This window comes from Adiantum capillus-veneris, chromosome 3 (assembly GCF_014529385.1).
Source record: "Adiantum capillus-veneris isolate H3 chromosome 3, ASM1452938v2, whole genome shotgun sequence".
Lineage (NCBI taxonomy): Eukaryota > Viridiplantae > Streptophyta > Polypodiopsida > Polypodiales > Pteridaceae > Adiantum > Adiantum capillus-veneris.
The window spans coordinates 7,456,928-7,470,793 of NC_140933.1; positions in this window are offsets into that span (position 1 = coordinate 7,456,928).

Sequence of the window (13,866 nt, forward strand, 5' to 3'; positions counted from 1 at the left end):
CAAACATGTTTGTCAGGTGCTTCAAGAGGCGGCCAAGTAGCAACCATATCAGATTTCTGCAAACGCATCAAACTGGAAAAATTCAGATGACCAAAACGTGCTGCCAAAGTTTTGCATCTGAAATAGCCCTTGAATTGTACTGCATTTGCAAACTTTTGTCCACACTTGTCATACAAAGTGAGCTTATACATCCCACGGCACAAAAGCCCATATGCAACAATTTCATCACCAAAAAAACTGAGATCATGAACCGTACACGTGTCATCCACAAATTTGACCACAAGTCCAAGTCTAAAAGATTCTTCTTGATCCCAGGTACATAAAGTGCATCAACAAGTGTGAAAGAATTGCCATTTGCAGCAGTAAGCATAATCTTTCCAACTCCCTGAACCAGATAAGAGGCATTGTTGGCACAAGTGACTGAATTTCCATGAGGGACAGACTCGAGAGAGGTGAACAATTCACGATGTGAGGTAATGTGCTTTGTAGCACCACTATTGAAATACCACACATGTGAATCTGAAACAACAACTGACATGCATGCATCATGGACAACATGATTGTAAGTGCACTCTGCACTAAAAGCCCATTCTGCATCAACATCAACATCACAGCCTCCTTTCACAGAAGACTCAACAATGACTGCATTTGTAGTGGAACCAGCATTTGCAGTGGAACCACCCTCTTTCTTCTTAGCCTCTTTGGCCTTCAACTTAGGACACTGCTTGATCAAGTGATCATTCGCTTTACAATAACGGCAACACATCTTCTTTTTCCCCTTATCACCAGAATTGCCAGACAAGTGCTGCCATGTTGATGCTCATCCCCTCCAAATGTGTCGTCAAAGTGATCTCGAATGTCGATGGTTGCATGATGTGTATACTAGATTTTACGTAAATGTGTGTGAGGACGGTCTTACCCGATGTCGTGCAGTGTCTGACTCTTGGATTTTTGTTTTTGTTTTTGTGAAGCCAAATCTAATGCTTTGTGTCCAATGCAAAATGGTTGTGTTTTGCGTGTGCACAAATGTGGATGCAGAGATTTGTGCAAATGCAGAGGGTTTTGTGCAAAAGCATGGCTTGATGTAAGTGGGGCTTGTGATAATCTTAGAATTGGGTGAGACATACATATCATATACAAAACTCTTTCGTACTACCGGATTGTTCCCTTTGGTAAGGTTGGAGGCCTTGAAGGTGTTGTTTTGGATAAGAGTGATCCCCAAACTGAAAGTTCGAAGGCTTGGGCCTTTTGTTGGCAAGGCAAGAGCTCGTGAGAACCCAAGTTTTAAGAAAAAAGACTCAGTTCAAATTGATGTCGGTAGTAGATGTACTGAGCTTTTTTGGCAGAAGTAACAAGCAGCAGAGTTGTGTGATGAGGCCCGTGACAAACAAGAGCAGCACACTTCAAAGGGGGAAACATCTACAGGTCGTCGACAAGTGAAGCATTAAAAAAAAGTGGTGAGGCGTGTGATCAAAGGCTTGCGGACCCGCCAAGGTCTATAAGTTGCACTTGATGGCTTTCTAAATCTGACCGTGAGCCTATTGAAGCTTTTGAATCCACGATCCACAACTGCCAAAAATAGGCTATGCCTTGACCACTTGGCCACGTTTGTGTGAGTGTGAGATAATTCCAAAAATAAAGAATATATCTCAAATGCAACAGGGGCTCACAAAACATACACACCTATATTTAGGGGTGGATTAGCTAGGTTTATCAAGGCTTAATCAAGGCCAATTTCTGAGCTTGAAGGCACATTGCAGAGGTGATGCAAAAACATGGATTTTATTTGTGAATTAAGAAAGCTAAAATGGCATTTATGCAAATGATAATTAAGTAGTGGTTAATTGAAGATAACTAATGATGCTCTTAATCTAGCATGCCCTCTTTTCCAAGCACTTCTAGAATGGGTAGTAGCTTGAGGTTCCTCACCAAGAAGCTGCCCAAACCATAAGTAGATTAAGATGACAATGAGTGCAAAGTGATAGTTAGTGCATAGGGTGAAAAGTTAATACAAAGTGTGTAGCTTTGGACTTGTTTTAGAGAGTTGGCAGAATGACCTAATGAGTGATGTCAAACGTGTAGGCTTTCAAAGTAGAGGGTGTTCTCACTTGTGGTGGTGCGGATATATCACACACCCCAACACACATGCAGTACAGGGGGCCTATATTTAGTAGGCCAAGACCAAGGGCCTATATATGGCATGGTTGGGTGGAGGTGTACATGTGCTAGTCCCCAATCTCTCATATTGGTATCAAAGCTCAGGTAAGCACCACAACTATGGTGGACGATGTGGAGAAGCGGCATGAAGCATGGAGGAACTCTCTCTCTCTCTCTCTCTCTCTCTCTCTCTCTCTCTCTCTCTCTCTCTCTCTCGTTATCTCTCTCCAAGTTTTCTCTTTGATCAAGCTAACCAAGAAGAATACCAAGGAGGTGCTCTCTAGGGTCGCGCGGCATGAGCCCTTAGCCACAGAGGAAGGACCACATCAAAAATATGCACAATCACTCTCTCTGCATTTACAAGGACCTGTAGAGGCCTTCACGTCACTGCATCCAGCTCGATCGAGCACTGTGCAAGGATCTACAACCCTCTCTCTCTCTCTCTCTCTCTCTCTCTCTCTCTCTCTCTCTCTCTCTCTCTCTCTCTTGATGTACTCTATTCTACGGTTCTCCATCATTTTGGAGCTTCCCTTGTGCACCCAAGGCCACCCTGTAATGTCCTTAGTGGTGGTGAAGGACGGTTTTCTACCCATGCCCCCACATCCTCAAGGCAAGTCGTAGGAAGCTCAAAAATTGAAGCAAGGTTGCATGCATTGTCCATGCAAGGCATGTGAGTAGCAGGGTACACAACTTCAACACCAACCAACTTGGGACGCAATGCTGCAAGAAGTTTTGTACGAAGTTGCAGGAAATTCTGAAGATTTACAAAAATAGATGGCAAGTTTTGCAGTTTCGGAAAGGAACAATAGGATTGGAAAAGGCTCTCGAAGCTTCGAATCTTCAACATGCACAAGATTTCAAGGCAAATCAAAGTAAAAGCGAGAAGCGGGCTTTCAAGCAAAGGTATCCGTTGAAAGGCTTTTACCCTCAAATCGGGCCATATGGGCTCCAAGATAGGGAAGATTGACCGAACCAAAGCGGCGACAATCTGTAGTCGGCATCAAAAACCTTTGACAATATGCAATAGGACTTCACCTTTGATAAAGCCCCATTTGTATTTTGATTTGACCTACCACCTAGTTGCTTACAATTCTCTAGGGGAGGTGCACATCTTTTTGATCGTACACCCAATTGACAATTCTCTGGGGAGGATGTTTTGACTTTTGGTCCTACACCCAATTGACGATTATTTGGGGAGGAAAACTTTGTACTTTTGGGTGCTACTATATCACACATGGGGAGGGTTGTTGGGGTGTGTGACACATCCGCACCACCACAAGCGAGAACACCCTCTACTTTGGGGCCTACACATTTGACATCACTTATTGGGTCATCATATGCCCTCTCCCAACTCTTTAAAAGAAGTCCAAAGCTACCCACTTTGTATCCACTTTGCATCCTATGCACTAGCCATCACTTTGTACTCATTTGCATCTTAATCTACTTATGATTTGCTACTTGTATTAATGTCGATCTCTCTCTAATCTCTTGTGTAATTAACTCTCTAATCATATCATGAACGGGTCACTCATGTTTTTTCCATAATCACCATTCCTAACAATGTGTGTCTTGGCCCTTGGCTTGGCCCCATCTTACCCTAGGCCTAACATGTTAGGAGGCACACGTTTTACTCTCACCTAAGTTATATTATCTCTTGAAGCTAAGACGGTCTCATTTCTAATGGGAGGTTTCAAGAAGATTTACTAGAATATCGGCATTATATTCCTTTACATTGGCTTGGCGATAAGGGGTGTGTTGTGGCAAGGCTATCTCCTTGGTGGAAACACTTGGCTTGTATAAGTTCCCCTTTGTTGTTGTCGCTTCTCCACTTCCGCTTCTCCACCTCCTCCGTAGCTGACATGCTTCCTTGAGTTGTGATACCAATATGAGAGATTGGGGACTAGCATATGTACATCTCCATCCAACCATGCCATATATAGGCCCTTGGATTGCTAAATACATGCCCCCTTGTACTGTATGTGTGTCCTGGCCCGTCTTACCTTAGGCCTGACATGTTAAGAGGCACACTTTTTATTCTCACCTAAGTTATACTATCTCTTGAATCTAAGATTGTCTCATTTCTAATGGGAGGTTTGAAGAAGATTACTAGAAGATCGACGTTAATTGTTCCTTTACATTGGCTTGACGATCAAGGGGTGTGTTGTGGCAGGGCTATCTCCTTGGTGGCAACCCCAGGCTTGTATAAGTTCCCCTTTGTTGTTGATGAACAGTGGCAGGGTGGTGCCCTTTATCAATTGATGTATCTGACTAGGTAGTTGGTTAATGCCATGGCTCGAAGGGAGCATGGTTCCCATTGTAACTTTTTTGGTTTCTTGATTTGTATCTCCACTCACTATTGTGAGTTTGGAAAAAAAAAAAAAAAAAGAAGATTGGACTAGAAGTGATTCATGACAAAGTCCACATTACTTTTATCATTTGAGACAAAGCATCCCAATTTCATCTTTGAGTAGAGGGATGTAATCCACGATTTCTATATTTTTAAGGAGGTTAAACATCTCTTTAGTGGGCTATCCATCTTGCTAGCCCACAACTCTCTGAGCCTCTAGGATTTCCTCATGCCGTAGGTTTTCTCGAGTTCTATTAATTCACAAGTGGAGGTGCTAGACAATCAAAACCCAACTTATGTTGGAAAACATTTTCGTTAGCGTTAACCTTTTGGATGCCCTAAATATCTTTCCTTTTTAAAAAAATAATAGTGAAAATTATTTTTAGCTGTTTCTCCCAAAGTATTAAAAGGATCCTTACACTTATAAAAAGCAATAGCTAAAACCTTCTTAATTTTACTCTTAACAATGTTATACTTGAAAAAGGATAAGCAAGATGGGTTCAACTAGACTTGTAAATCTAGTGTCTCATTGATAATTAATAGCAGTCTTTTTTTTTTTGGGTAGCAGAATGCACTCTCCCGTGCATGGTGATACAATGGGCGTTTATGAGTCTCACTGATAGTTAACAATAGTCTTGTACATGGTCCACAAAGGTGGCTCATGCTAATCAAGATGAATTCCCATCTTTTCATTTTTTGTTTAAGCCCGGGCTAAAACCAAGCAAAGGCTTGTTTGAAGGTTGTCCCCTCCCCCATAGGTACTTCCAAATGCCTGAAAGTGTTGCCCCTCTTAACTCTCTCGAGTCCATCGAGAAAAGTCAAAATTGTCTCCTTTCGGAGAGAGAAATTAAACTCGACTTCTTGACACTACATTGGGAGCCAAAAGCAACAACAAAAATATGAACCAATCCAGTATTGTTCTGACATTGTTCTGTTCAGCTTGCGGGAACAGTAATGAGAGCTGTCAGCAAATATCTTAATTGACAGTTGGTTGCCATTTTTATTTTTCAATCGTTAATTTTTCCCCTTGCAGTTGCCTGCTCCAACAAAGCTATTAAAGGGTGGGTGCATGCAACAAACCATTGAGGGGCCAAGGTACAACCTTGATGAATGGACCTCTTGACATCAACGACCCGACTAATCTTGAGTTAAAGAGTAATTCAAATGAGCTACCCTTGCCAAAGGCGAGCACAATTTGATAAATTCGTGGTATGAACCCCAAATGGCGCAACATTTCTTGCACAAAGGACCATGTTATTTTGTCATAAGCCTTAGCTCGATCTAACTGCATCAATATACATTGTTGCTTTGAAAAATTGGCATATTCCACTCCAAATATGGCTACCAACATTTTGTCATAGATTGTTCTTCCCTTGATAAAGCCATGCTTATGGGGTTAGATGATTGCCGCCCAGATAGGAGACATTCTTTCAGCTATCGTTTTAGCCAAAATCTTATATATCATAGTCAACATGGTGATTGGTCTCCAATGTTTAAGCTCATAAATAGGTAGTTTGCTTAGGGATGGGTTTGATTAGTCCCTTCTTCACACTTGACTTGATCTTGCCATAGATGAAAGCCTTGTTAATCATGTTCAAGAAGGAAGGCTCCAAATCCTCCCAGAATTCCAGATAGAATTCATTTGTTATCGCATCCAAGCCATGAGATTTTTCTTTGCCCATGTTTTTTAATACAGACCAGCATTCTTCTAAAGTGAATGCTCTTTCTTAGTAGTTTGCTCTGCTTTTGTCCACGAGCTTCGGCATTGCTTCAAACAATTTAGCCCTGGCCTCTTGGATTGCGGGAGATGGTGAATCATCCTTCCCAATAATTTTGCTGAGATGGCCAAGCATCATCCTAGACATCTAGTCCGGGTTGGTCACCTTCTCATCTTGATTGTCAAGTAGTGATGTGATAGTGGGTTGCCTTTTTTTTACCTTGATAGACCTGAACATTGCATTCTTGCTAACTTCCTCGTTCTTAACATGCCTCTCTTTGTCCTGGAGATGGAGTGCATTTATCTCCTCTTGATTATTGGCAAGGGGGGTTTGCTGATCCTCAGCCATTCCACTGCCAGTAGGAAATTCTATTAGTGAGAAAGTTAGAGGCACAGGGTAGAGGAGCCAGTAAAAAGATGCCCCCCTATACAGAGACGAGTCTACCCCCTTCAAAAAACACTTTTTGGTTCTAGTTTTGAGGCATGTGACTATGAGTGCCTGTGTGGTTAGCTGAGACGTGGTAGCATCCTCACCATTCGATCTGTTGTTCGAGCCTTGTTGGCGCAACGACTCTAAATCCCCCCCTGGTAGTGTTGAAACTGGTGCCCGTTTTTTTAACACACAATTTCAAACGTCGCCTCATACTTCGCCATTGGACTGTCGATCGCACTCAGATTTTTGCTGGACAGAGGTGTTGTGCAGAGCTTCCATTTGCGCCTCTTCACGATCAAAATGGTGGAGTAGATGGTCGAGAATCCACCCCCCAAGTTCGACGTCTCTAAACTGACACCTCTACCCTAAAAGGGGCTAAAAGAGATACTACAAGCCGTTAACCCCAGAGAAAGCTTTAAGGATGAAGGGAAAAAGCAAGGTATCAAGTCTCCTCGAAGCATCAACAAAACTTCCCGAACTAAGCCACATGATAACCGGACACCGAACACATGGGTAAACAAGGTCGAGAGATTCTCGATGCACCTATCAGAGAGACCTCTATCCTTTTTTGTGAGGAGAAGAACAAGTTTAGAGCAAAACAAAGAAGTGCGGTTCTATGGATACTAGGCATCAACAAATGTACTAACACTGGGAGAGTCTCCCCCAATTCTCATGTAGCCCTCTCTTGCAACGGCAGTTTATAGCCCATTGGGCAGTTTTATTAACTAATGGAAGGATCTTTTTTTTCCCAAAAAAAAAAAAAAAAAACTCTCTATAAGAGGAATTATGTTCCCAAAAACAAATATATAGACCGGCCGGAGCTACAAATCATGCAAGTGCATGGGAATCTTTAACGAATAACTTTAATGCAAGTGCATGTAAATGAGGGTTTACTATAGATGGACATCACACCACCCTCGTGACCCGAAGATCACTTCAAAATATCTTCTCTTTTTTAGTGTACTTTTGACATGGAGAGGCATGTGAAAACATTATCACACATTGAGGTGGTAGAGTGGGGTGTACATGATGCATCCATGATCGGAGATGCCATGCCTCTTCGATAAAGCACACGGGGTGCACTCGAGGGATCAACGGCTCGGGTGCATCCCATCGTTGGATCTCAGATGGTTGGAAAAAAAAAAGCACGCCGCCTACCCCTCTCCCGCCTCGAGCTCGCGACCCCTTCCAACCCATTCGCAGACCTCAACCATCTCGCCTAACGCGCCTCCATGCAGGTAATTCGCCTTTACGTGTATAAAAACCTGCCCCCTCTAGGCGCGTCGATCCAACGGTCTAAAGGTCTCCGCCCTGCCGATCACGCTCGTCGCCGTCGATCCTTCGAGTGACACCCCGTGTCACTTATAAACGAGGGATACCATGGTCAGCACACGTTTGTCTTGAGGGACAAGGGGAGAGAAAGAAAGGATGGCAGTGTGATGTTTTTTGGGCTAGTGAAACGGTGCGCACATGAGGCAACCCTCACTCCAACGAGCACCATCCCTTCAATTTCGGCTGTTGTCGCCAGGACTCGAGAGCGCACACAAAATGCAAACCGAGCCACACACAAGCACACAGAGCTTGCGAGAAATCTGCAGAAGCATCGGCTAACTATGTTCTGAGTCCTACTTTGACGGATTAGCCGTGGTGGTGGAATCTTTAGAGCCAGATCAGCTTTTGTGGACGCTGCGGCTCGGTTTCGGATGCATGTGCGCACGCTTTGAGGAGGCAAAAGGCTAGCAGCATACAAAAATCTTGCAGATAGATTAGGTAGGAGGGGGCGTGGGTGGTCACACATGTCGAAGACTCGTGTAGAATGCAATAGATTCAGGAATTCTTGAATCCAGCGGGGGTGAGGCCCCGCGTTGGATTTAATATTCACATCTTTTTTGGGGGCGAGAGAGAGAGAGAGAGAGAGAGAGAGAGTCGCAAACAAAAGCCAACCAATCATAGGCGGGTCGACGCCAAGCAGTCGCGACGATGTCGATGCTACGGAGGGCGGGCGAGCCCCGCCAACACCACCTCCTCAAATGTGACACACACATGTAGACAACGCCACGTGCAACCGTCGTGCCTCGTTAGCCGCCCCCCCCAAAAATATAAATAAATAATAATAATGATAATAAATAAATAAATAAATAAATATATACATGGCACCTCCCCACGAGGCTCTAGCTGGCCATGCAGCCCTGCACTCACTCTCCCTTCTCTTCCGTCCCTTCGCCCTCCCCAAGAGAACCCCCACGACACTCTCCCCTTGCTAGCTATGCACCGTCCCACATTTGTTATTATGCCACCCTTATAATAATAAAGGTTCAAACCTTATTATTATACAATCCAAAAGGAATCGGGATCTCCTGATTATAATAATAAGGCTCAAGCCTTATTATTATACATTTCAAACGGAATCGGGATCTCGTTCTTCATGATTTGAGTACTACAGTCATCCTTATCCACAATGAGCAACAACATAAAAATACAACAGTGACTAGTCCACACACGTTATATCAACTTGCTTCCGGGGCTTATCACATGTAAATTTGTCCGTTCGACCCCACATCAAGATAAACAAAGCGATCAATGCATGCTACCTTAAAGTACACAAGGTCTTAAAATTTGTACTTCCTATTAGTGGGGTTCAAAGATAGTAGTCTTTGTAGTCTTAGCACTATAGGTTAATTGATTGTGAAAATGTGCTCAAGGACTCCCATTGAAAATTTCTTTCCAACGAATCTGAAAATGCTCTTGATGGGCTTCACGTTGATGACTTCTATTTGACACAGACATGTGGTCTACATGGGTGATTGATTCTTTGTTATCATGATCCTACAATCAAAGTGTCTAAATGGTACACCTCAGCCACAAAATAAGCATGTAAGAGACAATTTTTAGTTCACCCAAGACTAAAACAGTTTAAGCTTTTCTATACAAAGGATTGGTTTGGCCACCTCAACACGATCTCGGCCAAAAAGTGGACAATGAGCAAATGGAGCCAAATAATTGGCAACATTTAGAAGGCCAAATGCAAAGAAAGGGACAAAGTTTTCCTATGGAAAGTAATTTTTGGATTCATGCCTATCGAGGGATAAGGGAAAAGCGAGAGTCTTAGGCAAAGGCAATTGTTGTCAGATGCAAACACCCAAATGAGACCCTCACACACCCATTCTAGGGATGTTTGGTCATTATAATATTCTTGAGGACAGTTTGCAGGTTTGTGTACACCCATTTGGATACTCCCTTCTTTAGAGGAAACCTAGCTATGGGCTCTAGAGACATTGAAAATGAGGATCTCCTCACTAACATTTGTATAGTTAAGGCTATGGCATTGAGAGTAGTTTGACAGTTCATAAATGAGATCCTCTTTTAGAAGAAGTGCAAGACTCTGGACACAAAAATCATTTTGGAAACTTGGTGGTGGTAGCTCATTGATAGAAGAATCAACATTGCAAGCTCCACACAAGAGAGTTGATGGAAAGGTGCAACATCATCTACTTTTGGAGAGTCCTGTGCAAATGATATTCCAGGGCTGTTTGTAACATTTTGTGATTAATTCAAATCAAGCTTGTCAAAACATTGAAAAAAAAGAGTTAGTACCATTCATATATTATCATATTAACAAAAAAATTGGTGTTTATTACTTGCAGATTCTTGCAAATATCTTGAAATTTTTCACACAACATGATATCATTTCTGTACGTCCATGCCCAAGTCTTATGTTGCAAGTGACTAGTTCAAGACTTAGAAGCCATTAGTTTACATACATATATATCTTTCCAAGTAGATTCCCCTAATGGATAGCATAATCATCTCATGTACATAGCTTTAAGAACATTTCCCTTAGAATCCCACAAGTATCCTCCAGGTTGACATTCAGTTGAATGTTGATTCTATAAGAATTATCTAACGTTGCTATCCTTCAACCACTTTCTTGTGAAGCATTCATTTTGTGGTTTGGAAAATGGAGCAAGCAATGTCTGCTTAGCATTGCAGGCATGATGTATGATTAACTTTAGGCAAAGAGTCTCAACAAAAAAACCCTTGCTTAATGACAAATCATGTTTATCAATGTGCCTGACATAGTAATGTTGATCACAATGATAATCCTTGAGTGCAATGGTGCATCATGCTCCTCTAAGACCATTGATGGCAAGGTGCACAATGTGCCAAGTGAACTAACCCCCCCTTTAATGCAAGTATCCCAACATGATCCCTCATCATTAGAGGAGCGATGATCATTGTGCTACAAGGATCTATGGCCTTGAGATGTCTCTAAAGATGAGCCATCACCATGTGGGAGACTGGCGACATTTGCAATGTGGCTATTGTAAAGTGTGAGCTTTGTCCTAAGGTGTGAGTCAAGGAGAGGAGAGTGGATTTATCCCACATACTGTGGAGCAAGGCTGTAGAGCTACTTAAAGCTCATTTCTTGAATCAATAAACAACAACTCATTTTGCACTACATGCTTGTCTATGGTGAGCTTGTGCTAAGCTAAGTCAATACTCAAGATTGTGTTTATGAGTCCAAGCTAATCTATCTTGTAACCTAATTCACTTGAGTGATAACCTTGCTTACACACACTCTCACACTTGCACCATGTTTCTCTTTCATCCACCATAGCTAGCACGATCCAAATCCTAACATTTGGTATCAGAGCTTTGGTGTGCTAGCTACAATTGTCATTATGCACTAGTGTGTGTGTATTAGTAGCATCTCTAACTAATTAAGCACTAATCTAGCTATGTGTGGGCATGTCCTTGGCACACCCAAGAGGCCATCACCCTCCATGGCTAGGTAGGCTTGATTAGGAGAGCATAGGTGCATTAATCTTTAGAAATCTTGCATATTTTCTCAATTGATCACCCCAATGATCAATTAGTGTCTTGATTGATTGGTCACATCATTTAGCAATCGTCTCTCTTCAAATTTATGTGCATATAGTGTCGATTTTTCTACTTTTTTCATTTGTAATTAATCCCCACACTTTCATTATCAACTTGCATAATTTCCATTATCTTGAAGCTCTCCTCGCAAGCTCTCTATAGAGCCCCTAAACACCCAAATCCGACATCGAATGCTTCATCAATTAATTTGCTATATTTAGGTGTGTGTGAGGCTTTTGTGTGTGTGTGTGTGTGTGTGTGGTGCATCTAATGCCAAAGAGGAATTTTCCTCTTTTGTCTTGAGGAAACAAACCTGCCAAAGAGTTCGTGGGAACCTCCTATCTTTATGAGGATTGACTTCCTTTTTAAGGCAAGGGGCCACCCCAATTGGGTGCCCAAGGCGGACTTCAACCAAAGTGCTCAACTGCATTGCAGTTTGTTTTTTCGGGTCCTGACGACCGCAGCCACTGGCCGACCGGTCCACCTCGCTCTGTCCGCTCCTGCCTGTGCCGACGCTCTTGCCTACCTGATCGGACGCCATCGCTGCTCCCGCCAGCTGGTCACGGACTTCACCCGAGCGCTCAACCCCTTTTAAGGGAGCTTTCGGGTCCACCCCTGTTGGGCCCCCCATTCCCACGGCACTGCCTCAAAAGGCTCAAACCTAAGCTTACCCCCTTCACAGGGGCGCATTCCCACAGCCCGATGCCCCAAGAGCCTCAAGGGCCTCAAGCTTTTAAGAGTTCCCACGGGCCTCAAGACCCTGCTCCCACCAAACTGCAGCAAGGCAACCAAAAATTTTCAAAACCTCAAAGGTGTCAAAGAACTTCGAGTGGAAGAGATAAAGCAACCAAAGGTCTGAAGAGTTGAGCATCTCCACCAGCTTTGACAAAGGCATCTCCAAGCCAAATACGCCAAGGTAAAACAAAACCGTGAAGGGTGACTTCACCTCAAGTGAAGAGGTACTTCGCATTTTACTAAGAAGACATTAAAATTGGAATCTTGCAGCCTGGCACAACAACTTCTTGCAATGTATGTAATTGTATTTGTCTACATGGATGACATTATATGCTTTTGTAATGGGATAGACATTGGCATTGGAGAGTCTCCAAATTGCTAAAATCTCTCCATGTGTGAAGAATTTGTGACAAATTGTATGAGAAATTCCGCATGCTTGGGCTCTCGGAGTATGACTAAGATGGAAGAGAGCATTAATTTTTGCATAAACCTTTTCATAGAATATTTTAGCATATTGTTGCATGTCATTATGACGCATGGAATAAAGCCTGATTGTACCACAAAAAGGGGGACAGAAGTACTCGTTCGAGGGGAGGATACGAAGTCAGACCATGAAGCAGCTAAAAGTAACAATAGAAGTAACAAAGGCAAGAGACCTGACAGAGGATCAGATCACATAGTAGAAGACAAAAAGGACAAAGACGAAGGTAGCGTTTGGGAAGACCCATTTTGAAGATGCAGACTCTCTACTTGTAGGGGAGGACTTTTTTCCTGTGTGGATACCAACTTATCATCCTGTGTGGACATCACCATCCTTTGTGGATTGTTCTTGTGTGGATTTTACCATCCTGTGTGGATATCACCATCCTTTGTGGACTTTATTTTCCTGTGGATATCACCATCCTATGTGGATTCTGTTAGCCTGTGTGGATCATGCATCTTCAGTATCTTGTCTTAGTCCAAACCTCAAGGGGAGGATTGTAAAGTGTGAGCTTTGGCCTAAGGTGTGAGTCAAGGAGAGGAGAGTGGATTTATCCCACATACTGTGGAGCAAGGCTGTAGAGCTACTTAAAGCTCAGTTCTTGAATCAATAAACATCAACTCATTTTGCACTACATGCTTGTCTATGGTGAGCTTGTGCTAAGCTAAGTCAATACTCAAGATTGTGTTTATGAGTCCAAGCTAATCTATCTTGGAACCTAATTCACTTGAGTGATAACCTTGCTTACACACACTCACACACTTGCACCATGTTTCTCTTTCATCCACCATAGCTAGCACGATCCAAATCCTAACAGCTATAATGAAGATATGGTGGAAGTTCCTAGTGTGGGGCCTTGTAAGAATGGTTCCTTCAACCATTGAAGTATCAACATTGTGTGGTAGTGTGGATGATAGCACTTCCTAAGGATGCTCTACAAGAAAGGCATGTGCAATGATGATAGATATGTGTGAGTTCATATGCCACCAACTCCTATGGTAGGTATCTCTTTCTTTTTAGTTTCTTATCATGTGCAATATCCCCTTGCATAATGTATGATCACTCTAAATTTGAAGGAAGTGGCTCCATCATGCTTGCACGGTTGATGGGCTTGC